This window comes from Ostrinia nubilalis, chromosome 16 (assembly GCF_963855985.1).
Source record: "Ostrinia nubilalis chromosome 16, ilOstNubi1.1, whole genome shotgun sequence".
NCBI classification, from domain to species: domain Eukaryota; kingdom Metazoa; phylum Arthropoda; class Insecta; order Lepidoptera; family Crambidae; genus Ostrinia; species Ostrinia nubilalis.
The window spans coordinates 8,381,036-8,396,006 of NC_087103.1; the positions used below are offsets into that span (position 1 = coordinate 8,381,036).

At 35.9% G+C, this 14,971-nt stretch overlaps 1 protein-coding gene across 1 annotated transcript in view; it reads right to left on the bottom strand.

Annotated features, from left to right (window-relative positions):
* Positions 1-14,971, bottom strand: part of LOC135079335 (serine/arginine repetitive matrix protein 1) — a 233,027-nt gene that overhangs the window by 118,889 nt on the left and 99,167 nt on the right. The window lies entirely within an intron of this gene.

Sequence of the window (14,971 nt, forward strand, 5' to 3'; positions counted from 1 at the left end):
GCATTCTTAGCAACAAAAAGTCTACATTTTAAGGCTTGAGACGTCTAGCATTATAAATAAGTAGCGTATTTTTTTCTGTTTATTTGCACACAAAATATCCTCAATACTAGACAAGACATGTTTTCATCTTCAACTCATATTTTGTGACATTCAAGACGACCTAGACAGAGATCAATACATAAAATCATATTCCACACACCTTTCACACCGGTCGCTGAAAAGCTGGCGTGAAAACATTTTTCGTTTTCCATTCGCGGAAAATCTATTTCTATACAGAAACGAGTAAAATGCAAATCATTTCATACGCATTCAAAGGCTAGAGAAACACTTAAAGAAGCGCCTTCTTCTTTGAAAATACACCTTCAAAAGATCGCTTTCAGTGTAGCTCTTTTAAACAAAGTTGGTAGTTTGAATTATAAACATGTTTCTTACGAATCCTATCCCGTGTCGCTGGAAATCGGTCCAAATTACATAATAACAGCTCCTTAATCTTAAAGGAATTCCAAAGACACATTAGACCTACATAATGCAGAATGGAATCATCTGAAGAAAATGAAAAAACACAATCAAGTAGCTTCTATGACGTACAATTTAACCCCTTAAAGGTTTTCTCGATATCACAATAATCGTAATCATCGTGTGAAATGGAGCACGACTCGACAGAAAAATGATGCGTTATCACATTTCAGATTTCGAGAAAATTCGATCGCTCGGCAGATCCGCCCTGAAATTCGCAAAACTCGACCTGTTTCTCATCAGAAAGCCATCCATCCACCCAATGAGTCACCTGACTCCGTGCCACCGCGAAAATAAATTGCGACCGCACTCATTCCAATCACGTACTCCCGAATTTGTCATATTGGATTTTCAAGTCCTCCCATCATCCCCTTCCTGTCACTATACGAAAATGAAAACATGTATCATTTTTGTCCGGTCGCATCAAATCACAACTTTACCTATCCGGCCATAAAGTTCAGATTGGGAGTATGTAGCCCACAAATGGAATATAGGAATGTCGAAATTCTTTAAAAATACTTCTGTAATAGAATTCGTTCCGTAACAAGGCATGCATAACTTCCAGAATTTTTAAGACGTAATTTTTTGTTTACAATGTGCTTTGTTTTCGTCTTTATGTTTTCCTTATTTTAAAATGACTTCATGAAAGATGGAGCTTTATAAATACCAGCAGTCCACATCAGCTTACATAATTATTATTCAAGTAGGTATGTCAACTAGAAAAGTTAATCAACCCTTAAATACAAAAATACTATAAAACTCCAAACATAAAAGTTCATAGGGCACATTATCATACAAAGAACTTTGACCCTAATGACACAAGGAATAAAATTATGATTTCCAATAAATTATTAGTAAACAAAGCCCTAAATATATCTAAATGATTATCAGCACATACACCAGCATGGAAACTGTGTCCCTAATCGAATGGTAATAAGGAATAAAATATAATTTATTTTCACCCAGCAAATATACCAAAATTAGTGAAGTAAGCCGTAAACTCATATGATTTAGTCCGACTATCAGCACTTGCTTTCAATTTAGTTTCTCATATTCATGGGGGTCCGATCCTGCGTTTTGTTGTGGGCTTTACGAAAATACACGGAGGGCATTTTAAACCCAATCAAGGGAAAATCAAAACGCGGAAAATGGGTGGGGGCTCAAACGGAGGGTTAAATTCGACTTATCGATTCGTTTTTATGACTTATGCTGACGTTTCGTTTCTGTGTTTGGGGAAATAGGGATTTTAGTGGTTTTATTGTGACAGCCATTTGCATCTCGCTGGCATCGATTAGGACACTGATCGGTGGGAGGGTGCGAACAGGCTCTTGGGATGACACTCGCAAGTCATGGCAACGCCAAAGAAGATCTCTTTCGGTTCGTTCGTTCGTTCGTTTCAGCCAAATGACGTCCACTGCTGGACAAAGGCCTCGCCAAAGTTTTCCACAATGAACGGTCCTGCGCTGCTTGCATCCAGGCTCTTCCCGCGACCTTTCTCTTCTTCCTCTTTCGGTAAAACAAGCAAAAGTAGTACTTATGTTAGTAATAAGAAAGAGCAGATTTGTATTTCATAGTATTATTTTATAGTAAAAGGTTTGTGTTCTTATCTAGACATATGGGTCTCATAACGCTCAAAATCGATCCTGTGCTAGAAGTAGACTATTCTGTGCGTTAGAAATCAATTACAGATACTGATCAAGATTGAACGTATTAATATCACACGATCCTAAACATAGCTACAACGCGTAGGCGTAACTATGTAGTAGCTTCGGGCGACAATGCCTGTATGTGTTAGATAACGTCCGTACATGGATCACAATAGACGAGAGAACTCTGCCCACATAATACAGGTGTCATGATCAACTATCATAATGTATGAGAAATTCCAAGGATATTCCAATAATATTAAGTAATAGTTGTAAGGAATTACTCCGTTCATTACTATTATTTATATCCAGCGATAAGACCACTTAAAATTAAAGCGTTTCAAATCAAGTATTTCTTTTATTTCACAACTTTGTGTGTGTGTGCAGTAAACAGTATCTAGATCTAGAATTAACTTAATCACTACGTTTCTCTCATTTTCACCAATTTGTACTAAAGATAAAGCAATTGTATTTATTGATACCTAAACTTATCAACGTTGCAAAAGGGTAGTGTATTTTTTTCATGTATAACGTAAAATTATTAATGTTTAATGTGTTAAAAGGTTTATGAAAGAGAACCAAAACTGAGTATACGAATAAAATGAGAGGATGGAGTCTTAGGGAAAAGTAGAACGTGTAATAACACTACCCGATAACTCGCTGCGACTTCTGAAGTGCAGTTGGACAAAACAACTTAGGGTAAACTGTCCCCAATACTCATTATTACGACATTTTTTCGCATGCCCACCCCACACATTCCTGCGAGGGGAGACAGGAGATAACAGCCACATTATCGAAATACCGATGCGCCCGTATTAAAGCGGGAACACTGAGAGTTAAATAGCGATTTATTGTCATAGGTAGGGGTAAGAGTGGCAAAAAAGGACCTGTTAAAACGTTTTCGCGACAGCTCATCTTTTCAAAGGTGTTTTTAAGCCAGTAAGACGTTTTTGACAGCTTCAAATAACGCCAATGACACTTTTTCTTCAGAAAGCTTACCACTGTCACTTTAGTTACGAGTAAATTAACATACACCCCACTTAGGTAGACTTCACAATAATAAAACTTTTTCTAGAAAATAAATGTAGGTCAATCCTTTACGATGAAACGGTAGGTGTAACAGATAATTTGATAAACTCATCCATTGGGCATCCTTTCAATAGTGCTTTTAGTATGTATTCCTTTAATATTTTACTCTAGTAGAGTCGACAACATATCCCACTTAAAACTTTTGTTGCAGAATCATATTTATTAAACTTCTACATAAAATGCTTGCTATTGAAATGATGTGTTGTCGCTTCATCAACATCATCTTCAGATAGTCTCAACTGGATCATCTCCTCATGGACCCTCTCCAATTTACAATTTACCAGAACTTCTCTCTAAAAAAACTACAGCATTTTAATGCTTAAAATTAGAGATAAGATAAGATAAGATAAGCATTTATTGTTAATTGTGTTGATACAGTGGTGTTACATAAAAGGCACATAATGCTAAAGTACACAATTTATCCATTTGGGACACAATTTATCAGAGGAAAAGGCTTTGGCCTTTTTAAAAGTTGTTTATGCTCTTTTGCGACCTTGAGCAGAAATCTTCTCAAAGGGTGCTCGTTAATCAAAACCCGCGTGATCATACTGCCAGTCACGCCCAGCCTCAGAATTATGGTGCCATTAAATAAACATATTGGGTATCGCGAATTTCTCATAAAAACCCGGGATCGGTTATTACACCATAGTTGGTAATGTCCGCCCATTACTAGGGTAGTAGGATCGCTCTATTGCCTATATATCTTGAGGCAGCTTTATTGAAATTCTATTGCTTGAGACGGCTACGGTGCTTCACAGTCAGGTTGTGAAACAACGCTCTAAACTAGATTCAAACACAAATACAGTTTTAAATATAGTCTACTCGTATAATTTAAGGCTTTAATGTAAGCTTAGATTTGAATCTAATTTATGTTTGAATTATATTTACTAATTACTTAGTTATTTCAATTTGTGTTAAACAAAAAAACGTTTCGCATTTAACATTACATAATGTAGTTGTGTTTTATATTTAGATTGTGGTGTGTATCAATGAGTTGTTATTTGGCCAATATAATTTTCTTGCACAGTTAGAATATGTAAAAAATTAAAAATCAAGACACTCGTCTCACGTAATAAACAAGTTAGAACTCAATGATTATAGTTTTAAATTTTCATTTTCTCAGCTCCGCAGAAGGCTTTCGAAATAATTGCATCCTGCAAATAAGACTGCTGCAAGGGAGCACTCTTTGACCCAAATGTCTGGAATTGCAAGCAACAAGTGCAAAACTACTCAGTTCTCTGAATAATGAATGTTAAGCGGTAAATTAATTCCATTGAAATGGTTGAACTCAATTTAGGTAGCTGAAGTTTTAGCAATTCAATAGAATAGTGAGAGCTTTTTAACATTTTGTTAGGTTATAACTTAAAGTTTATAATAAATAATATGATACTCCATGTATTAGTTGTAGACCTCAAAAAGCAGTTCCAGGAAATTCAAGTTTCAATTTCTCCTAAATGACAATCGAGAGAGATATATTTAGTTATAAGTAAAAGTGACACTATTTATTTGATACAAGTACGATCTATTTTTCGTAGCACGTCATCGATGACGTTAGACTCTATTTCTTTACTATAGTCACAGAATAAGTAATAGTATACAGAAGGTTTACTCCCCAAGACGATTTAAATAAATGCGAGTCTTGCTACGACGCGATACAGTGGAATTTAGCTCGCACAACACTGCGTGCCTACAATTTTATTTACCTACAAGTTTTGTCTCTTTCTATCGCGTGCCTCTGAACCCTTCTTACGCTGTTAGGGTCTGCTGTCTAGTGAAAAAATAATTATTTTACTTATTTTTTAAGAAGTACGTATTATAGGTAAGTATTACTGTTATTCTACCTTTGAAAAAATAACATTTCAATTCAAATATACCTAGTTACTTAGGATATAAAAGTACTTAATATTTTAATACAATGTCTTCATTCATACCTATTTTAACAAAAGACGAATAAATTAAACATACCTACTATTACAGAAAAAAGAATGGCATACCTACCTACTTACTACGCAAACACGAAACGGCTTCATCCTAGACCGAGAAGTGTCACCCGAAAATCATGTTTGTATTTGGCTTTGCGCAATCTTTCTGTAATGTTACTCGCTGCACTTTGGCAAAAATGTTTTTTTGTTGAAACCTATGCATTATGGTAAAAGAACTAGCCTTTAAAAATGAGCTAGCCGTAATTTGGTGTCCCGACTCCCGCTGTTACGCTTCCGTTTCATTTACAGGGGCAGGTAGTAATAGACCCGTAATAGGGTAATAAAACTATAAAATTCTTTAAACGTCATAAATTGTATTCAAAAGAAATTATTTATTAAAGGCAAACATCAAGTCCTGACGGGCGCGCGCGTGACACTCGACTGATATAATACCCGCCGGCGGGGCGCTTCGCTGTAGGTAATTATCGGATGTACCGCGCGGAGTGAGCTAGGCCTGCTATAGTGTTGATTGTTCACGGGTTCAATAACCCTGTCAATAGGGGTGACTACTTCTGAATGCAGGGTTGCCAGTTTTAGACAAATAAGACTGATTAGATGAAATCACGAGTGTTTTACCTATCTATTCTGGTACGAATAATTAGATGTTTTATCTTTAATTCGTCTAGACTTTTCTTGAGTAACGTAATGTCTTGCTTGATTATAGATAATGAATACAACAATAAAAGCCATTAATAAAATTTCCATAATGGTACAGAGAAAAACCTCAAAGCCCGATTGAAACAAAATAATAAAGTCTCCTACTAGGTGGACCGACGATCTGGTGAAGGTCGCGGGAAGAGCCTGGATGCGGGCAGCGCAGGACCGTTCATTATGGAAAACCTTGGAGGAGGCCTTTGTGAATAATGTTAGAACAATTTCTCAAGTCTGGCAACCCTAGTTGAGTGTGCATTCTGGCGCCCTAGACTACACAAGAGTGGCTGAGGGCCTAATCGGCCCTTGTCCATTCAAGCAAGCTTCGTTCTTGCTACATAATATGGATGTTTTATGCATTTTTCTACTCGAAGTTTCAGATTAAATAATCACTTTAAAACCACTGCTAATCTAAACTCATATTCACTATCGAATATTGATGTAAGCACAGACGCCGTACCTTTTGTATTTTCAAATCGAAATCGAAAAGGAATTTACGATTTGTATGACTTTATAATTATGCGAACGACACTTTTTAATTGGTGGACATTAAAAGTCGATACAGACTCCAAATCACTCATTTTGTTGTACACTGGTGCAAAGTTGTGTGATAGAAGCTTTAGTTAGCTCTTTTAATTTACCTTTATACGAAACGACAACATTAACTTTAAATAATATCTCCATAATGTATAAATATTACACCTAAAAATCTTTTCTTTAGACTAAATTATGTATAATGCGTAAGCAGGTGGTGCTCTACTTTCTGAGTAAACGTCCGCTGGAACGTCTAGCACGTAAAAAATAATAGTGTACCTTAATATATTTTTTATTTTATAGTCCCACCGCGAAAATTTCCTCCCGTAACAACAAATTTGTTGGCTGTCGCAAGAGAAAATATACAGAGGTCGCAATTCGGAACAATGGAACGTTCTACGCGAACCTCGTAAAGGCTGTCTGTCTTGATGTCATTGCCACAAAGAAAAAAGCAACAATGAGCTCTGATTGGTGGGCGAACGTCGCACGTCAACGTGACAGATGAAAAGGGCGTTCCAATTTTAAATTGGAAAAGTCTACGTTCGTTTGTTATTCGATCTGAAGTCCGCATGCATGAGGATTTTGGCGCCAAATGTTGAAGGATTAAACTTTTTTTGCGCAAAAATTCTTGGTCAAATCTGTAGTTAAAAATTAATGAATTCAAGCTTTACTGTGATTGGAAATTTTAGTAATCTAGCTGAATTTTAATAGTGTAATATAACACTGCTCATCGGTGCTCTATTAGTGTTGCCGCACTAAAATCTAGCATTAAACAGCCATTTCTAATTACAAAGGAGAATCATCCATAGAGTTCTCATCTCTAAACTCATTATACTCGTCCATAAAGAGACTTTTACTACCCAAGGCTGAAAGGAAGGCTGACTCAGCCGTCATCCCGGTCAGGTGACTCAAGTCACATCCTGGTGCGGTTATGACTAAAAGAAAGATGAACATTAAGATAGCAATTTTAACTGCTGAGTAGTGTCATAATGTGATTTAATACTGGGAATTATTTTGCGCTTTTATATTTTAGTCTTTATTAAACACGTGTGATAACTTTTATTAAAAATATTTTTTTAGCTGATGGTTTCTTTTTTCTCGATTAGCAGGTTAATTGACATGATTATACATAGGACCTATTTAATCATAAATCTAATAAAATAAAATGTTAATAGGTCTACTAAAACTATTGTTTAGCTACTAATTTCAATACTGTAATTGTGTACTGTATGTAATTCTTTTTGGAGTTTAGTTCTAGGATCAACTGTCAAAATATCAAGAGTTGTAGAATTATCTACACAACGCGTGATCCAACACGCAGTGGGAACGCACATATAAACGACTTTGAAACAATGGTATAAAATTTATTCAGTTGTTATTTACAAACTGACGAAATTGAAGTAAATAAAAAAGGTCCAATTTAGATAAATTGAAAAGATGACCGCCAAACCCAAACTCCAGTCTCCAAATTCCTAACAATCGGGAATTCAGTGTCGTTATCCGTTTAAAGTAATTAAAAAGTAGACAGACCCTTCTCAATGGAAATTCCGAGTCAAATTTGATTTTAAGGAGGGAATTATTAATCCAAGTTTTTAAATAGCAGTGGGTCAGTGGATTTTTCAGACCAGTGAGCAAAGCTTTTAAGTTACAACACTGGAGACGTCCGATTGAAGTTTTATTAACTGAGGATATTGTTGCCGTTTGAATTAAGAAGTTATTTGAAAGGTTTTGAAAAACTGTAGGGGAGACCTAGGTGAGTTGTAATGTAACAGAGGAGAGTTGTGACATTGTCGATTTAAACCTATTAATTAACTGTCAGTGAGCTTGCAACAGCGCGCATTTGTTAGCTCGAGACTTGAACTAAAAAAACGCGCGCTGTTACGAGCTCGCTAGTAGTTAATAAGTTCCAAAAATTTACAATGTCACAACTCTCCTCTGTTACAACTCACCTCAGTCTCCCCTAACTGCTAAGATATGGGGGATTTGAAAAGGTTTATTTTAATCTTTAATAGCATTACGAGAAATAGGTTAGACGTTCGTAGGCGAGAATATGTGGCTAGATTCACCTGCAGAACGGATTTATCTTAAGTTCATTCGTTTCGGCCAAAAATGACGTCCACTGCTGGACAAAGGCCTCCTCCAAGGCTTTCCACAATGAACGGTCCTGCGCTACCCGCATCCAGGCTCTTCCCGCAACCTTCACCAGATCGTCGGTCCACCTAGTAGGAGGCCTGCCCACGCTACATCTTCCAGCCCGTGGTCGCCACTCGAGCCATTATCTTAAGTAATGTATCGGAAAAGTACACAGGCTACTATTTATTGAAATCTACCAGCTCCTAAGTCTGACATCATCTATTATTACAGACCAACGAAAAATCAAAGTAAAATTGAAGAAAATAATGATGTTGCGTTTAGCACTTTTAAGTAACATCCGCAAAATAGGACGATTGTCTTCCTTTGAAGGACGAAGAAGAAAGTAAGTACGCTTTTTCACGTTTCAAAGAAAGTTTCCTGACAACTTGATTAAGAACATCCACTCAACCCAAATGAAGCGACAAAACGCCTGTAAAAAGGGCAAGTCTACCAAATTACGTCTTCTCTGCCAATAACAGAACACATTCCGAAAATGAGGCAGCACGTCTACCAAATTATACGATATGAATAGCTTCTGAGGACCGAGTTGGGTCCGCGTAACGAACCGAGCAGAATGTGCGGGCAGAACGTTTTGACTCCGGTTGTTAGGTATATAGAATTAGCTATTTATGTGACGTCAGTTTTTGTACATGAATGTGGTGATTATTTAGTGTTCCTACTATTTCTATTCGGTACCTACTCGTGATTCGGCAAGTAGGTGTAAAGGTACTGGGATTAAACAAGTATACATTATCAAAAATTCAGATCAGCAGATCGCTAGGGTACCTTGTTGAATGAGATGCTCCAATTCTAACAGTCTTCGCCCTAGGAGAATTAAATACATTTTACTACTTACTAAAAAGAACATGGATCAAACCCGTATTTTAAAACGAATCTTAAATATCAATTTGAACACTAGCATAGATTCTATTCTTCATAATTCGTCTAAGGTCTTTCATAATATGGGCCTTAAATTCACTGTTGCTATCTTCCAACATGTTTCTGTAAGGCAAGATATAGGTATGTACACTGTAGGTGTAACATCAGGTAGGATTGCGATCAAATACCTGCTCTCCTTTATAAAGAGCTTTCATATCACGTTCTGACCTTAGCCTCGAAAACGATCGTAGAGCAAGATGTTTTTCAGTTGACTTAATAATAATATCTCGTCCTATCTGTCTGTCACATGTCGCCTGAGTATCAAATCTATTCTATGTAACAGACCGGAAAGATATCCCGTAAATAATGTAGAGACAGTTTTTGTGGCATGATTTTTCGTTATTGCTCATGAATATTGTCAATTGTGTTTGTTCAGCATATTTTTATTGGTTTTTTATTTTGACACGAATTCCGATGTCAGTCAATCGATGTTCATTTATACTTGATCAAGTATTCGATGTGTGAATCATTTGAATTTCTGAATAACCTTTGTAAACATGGGACCTCTGTAGCAGTCATACAATTGAGATCATTAATCTTTGCAGACATTTTGCGTACGCATGAAGTGAGAATTGAATCAAAATATTCTTGTAATTTAATACTATTGACTTCAATATTCGAAGTTATGGCTAGATTCAGTGCAAATACAGCAGAAATTAGAGAGCGGACTGTCGCAGATAGACCAAGTGTCAGAGCGATACAGTTCTAGTGGTCAAACCAAAACAAACCTTACAATGTCTTTGTCAGTTCACAGTATCAGTCACAAAACCAACCTTACAATGTCTTTGTCAGTTTACAGTATCAGTCCACAATAGCTAAACCATCAACACAGTCTCGTTAGAATTCGAAACTTACCCCGATCTTCTACAATTTCCCGCCTAACTTTCATGTCTGTCCGTAACGAACCCTCTACAAACAATGTAAATTGATGTACAATACACTGAGGCATTCAGGTGTATTCTAAGTCATTGCAATAAAGTCTAATATCGATTACACCGTTTATTTCATTGCTTCAAGTTGAGGTGACCGGCATCCGAGTATCGTGGGGTAAAGTGGAAACTATTTTAGAGGTCACGATTATCTTGTCTAAGTAAAGGAGGGTTGACAAACTAGCAAGATGTCCTTTGATAACTGAAATTGTTTGGTATTGTATCGGATCCCTACAATTTGGAATACAAGGACTTGGTTGAAAGTTAGTTGGTCACGTAGCGTAAAGACGTCGGCACATCAAGGAACACTGTTCCATCTTAGGCAATAGTAGGTACTTTACCTACTCCATGCAATGAAAATCTAGAGCAAGTATACAGCTATCGGCTGAACAAATGTCTGCATAAGTATGGGTAAAACAATTATTTTAATTTGTATACAATAATCTTTCTAAAAACACCAAACAATGTTAGTAGCACAGGCCTAATTTCAAGCAAGCGTAGGCGGAGGCGAAAAAGAGGACAAAAGCTAGTTAAAAATGAAACAAACCAAGTACCCAAACCGCGAACTGTAAATTAGTTCCAAACATTTTCATCTGTGGGCTTTCAAACTGTTTTCAAATGTCCTCGTACGAAAGTACACAATTTGAGAGTGAAAAGTTTCGAGAAACACGTAGGTAATGAACTGAGTTTCCCTTTGCCCTACGACCTATGGGAGTTAGTTTAGAACATGAGTTAGTCTGTAGTTTTGTATCCACGAGTTCACGGTACCTACATGTTGCAAAAATGTGTATTTGCTTACATAAACTTGGCAGGCGTTTTGTGAGACGAGGCCGTACCTGTAACAGAAAAATTTCAGTATTAATGACCGAGTAATAGACCACTTTAAAGAATAATATGGAATGCCTGACACTTGAAACTAAAATAGAGAGAGTTTGTGTGGTGTATCAAGCCAAATAGGTATTGTCTTTTTCAATTAACCAGAGACTTCGGTAGAGACACATTGGGCTAGAAGCCAAGTAGGGGTTTGTAATTGTCAGATCTTCAAGCCACCGACTGTGTAGATAACTCTCTCATGATACGTTATAGCCTTATAATGGAGGATGTAGATAAGTTAGGGTATCCTCACAGAATAATAATAAGTACTACGTACAGAAGTTTTACTTCGTGAAGGTATTTAAAAAAATGTATGCTCAATGTCAATAACAATATGGTGTAATTTAGCCTGTCTCAAGAGTCAAGCACCATTTTGTTGACAAACGTCAGTGATCGGCACTGCGCCGAAGCTATAGGGCTGACTTCGGTAAAATGATGTGACGTGAGGTACCAAACTGCGGAAAATGGCGGAGGAAATACATGATTTAGCATGAATTATCATGAATAATATTAACCTCTCAGTGTCTTGAGGCAACTTAAAAAAGTACATTCTGTGTTTTTATTATTATTTAGGCAGTTAAATACTGCACAGTATTTAGTACACCATTTTCTTTCTTTTCTTCCATCATACACAAGAATACGCGTGCGTGAGTCAATGTTCGCTCGTATGTGAGGCCTTGTCGAATAGTATCCTGTAGGTGGGCCATCGTGCGTGTTTTGTTTTCGATGTAAACTCGCGGAGATGAACAGGCCTGGTATCCTGTAGAAATCAAGAAATCTTGGGAAAGATAGATAGATACTTTTTATCAATACACACAGCGCACAAAAATCATTTTCTTATCCATAAATGCAAAATAAGAATATCACAACTTAGGCGACCTTACTTGTGAAAAGGTAGAAGTTACCTACAATATTCACTTAAATACGCAGAATTTGCTTACTGGAAAATTACCATGCAATTATGAAAACAGTGTAAATGACATCGCAAAATTATATATACAGCCTATAATTGCGGCTCAGGATTTCACGGTCAAAACGGGCCCCTGTTTGCGAGAGTAAGACGGCCGACACTCGAAATTAGACCTTACCATTCATGAAAACCCTTAAAACGCGATCCAGGATTGTACCCGAGGGAAATTATGGGCTAACACCTGACAAGGCTCAAATTTTAATGTCAGCCTGTCCCCTCTAGTCCGCTTTTACGTCGGAATAAATTAACCAGACGCGTTCTGTGAAATTTTATTTTTGTTCACACATTCTTAAACGATGAATTATTTGGGGGTTTCTTAATTTTACAAATTATTACCTGTTTTCATGACAACAACTCACAACACCTTGCTTCCACTTACGAGTAGGTACAACAAATTAGTGCATTTGGTTATTCGTTCATATAAAAACTACTGTTACTGCTACGTTTGCATTTAAAAACGCGGATCAAGTCCCAGATTATGATCTTGAGCTTGGAAAGAACTTGCTGTAAAAATAATGTAAAGGTCTTACATACAAAAGAGTACATATATAAAACTTCAGCATACTGAAAGTACATAACGTCCATTTGCGACGACACTGTGATATATCAAAAACAGTGGTTTTACAGAAATCGACTTTTTAACTTTTGAATGACCATAACTCTTAAAAGAAGATTAGGATTACCTAATTGTGTATGAAACGTTTAAAGATTAACTATTAATGAATTTAAATATTTATAGTAAGACATAACTTTGCGTCTAAATTGATGAAATTAAAGCGATTGAAAAAAAAAGAGACAACTTATCACGTTGTTCTAGTAAAAAATAATATTTTGAAGATGGTAAGTTCAGTTGTCACGTTGAAGATGATGTAAAAAAATATATTTATATAAGTCATTATTTAGATAACACGTTGATCTTGAAAATTTTTATTTTATTTTAATAACATTACAATCAGTAAAAATGAGCTAATTTTTGGAACAGGCGAATATTTCGCTTTGCCATGTTATATTGCACTTATAAAAATATTATCTAAGTAGACAGACAGTTGTATACATACAATATTTAAGCTCACATTAAGTTTTCTTATTCTAAAAACGAATGCTTATCAAAATAAACGAAAAACTCTCAAAAGTAAAACCACGTAAACTACTAGTTAAAAAAAACACAGTAAGAGAAACTGTACTAAGTATGTATGTATGCAGAAGAAAAAATTGTAGGTAGGTACCTACTAGGTTAGTAAATAGATGTTTTTTAACTGACTAGTTATGACAATTTAATCCTAAAATTATCAAAGCAAAAATCGCCGTCTCCGGCGCATAAAATGGCAAAAAAGCAACATTTTGGTACCTTTTAGGGTGATATAATTTTTTATACTTATTTAAAATTAAATTTATAAAAGTTATTTAAATAATGTATTAATAGTGAAAAATAACAACCACTATTTATAAATAATGTAACCATTTTATTGGCGTAGTTTTTCTGAAATAGTTATACCTATTGCAATGTTATACAAAACAATGTTGCGCCCGCCAAAGTATATTTGGGCAAGAAGCGATAAAATTCCACCAATAAATTGCTGACTATCTGTAATTATATTAAAACATTAAAATACTTTTTTTGCAGAAAGCAAAACATAGCCAATACAGCTAAGTAACATTGAATAATTACATAAATAAATAAATATCTGGGGTCATCCAACGCATTGCTATTCTAGCATACTTCTACTAATAGATAATTTTGCTAGCTATCGTCTTAGATTAAGCTAATCTAAGGCTATCGTATGTTAATATAAAATATTTTGCTTGTTGTGTCTGTAAAAACAGACAGCCGTATAAGTATGTTTTATTTGCACTGTATTTCTAGTATTTGAACTATTCTTCAAAACGAATGTTATGTTTATCAGTCTACATCTACTCATATTAGTTCCGACGTTATTGTAGCTCAAAGAGACACTTTCACAGCGCTCGCATAGTGCTGTTAGTCATGTTGTCGGATTAGGTTGTGGAATTCCTTCAGGCAGTGCATCGCCACAAATGTTAACCTTTGCTTTTTTGCATTGCTAGTCCCCATCTGTAATGATATCTGGAGTTTAGTATTACTGTTTAGCGTATACAACGCGACAAGTAGATATACCATTCAATTTAATAACATGTATTCTGCAATAACAGAACATCAACAAATGACCTACAACATATTTTCAATATAGGAAAAATTTTCATCATCTACAACGTTACTAGTTAATATGTCCCGATGATACTTCGATTTTCTTACAAGAATAACGTGACATATAAATAATTTCTCTTTTACTTTGCTTTTTGTTTTAGAAGAACACTGTGATAAGTATGACGTGCCACATTGTCGAATAAAATAAAAATATTTTAAAAACTTTCCTTTGTCATCAATACCGCGGTATCCTCTAGATGTCACGTTTTTCTTAAAAACGAAGAGCACCTCACATCTCAAAGCGCAGGTGGCAACGGAACTGTCACAGTGTCGAAGCCAACTAGATCGCCGAACGAGCCAGCGCTATAACGTAATATTTTGTCTCTTTCTCTCATAGTATTGTTGTTTTTGGAGTAACAAATACCCTGTTTTTGGAGATAAAAGAACGCAAGATCGCGGTTCAGAATTTCGGTAAAACAAAAAATCGTATATGTCGAGATGTCACAGTGTCGTCGCAAATGGGCGATAAGTATTCTCCCTCACGT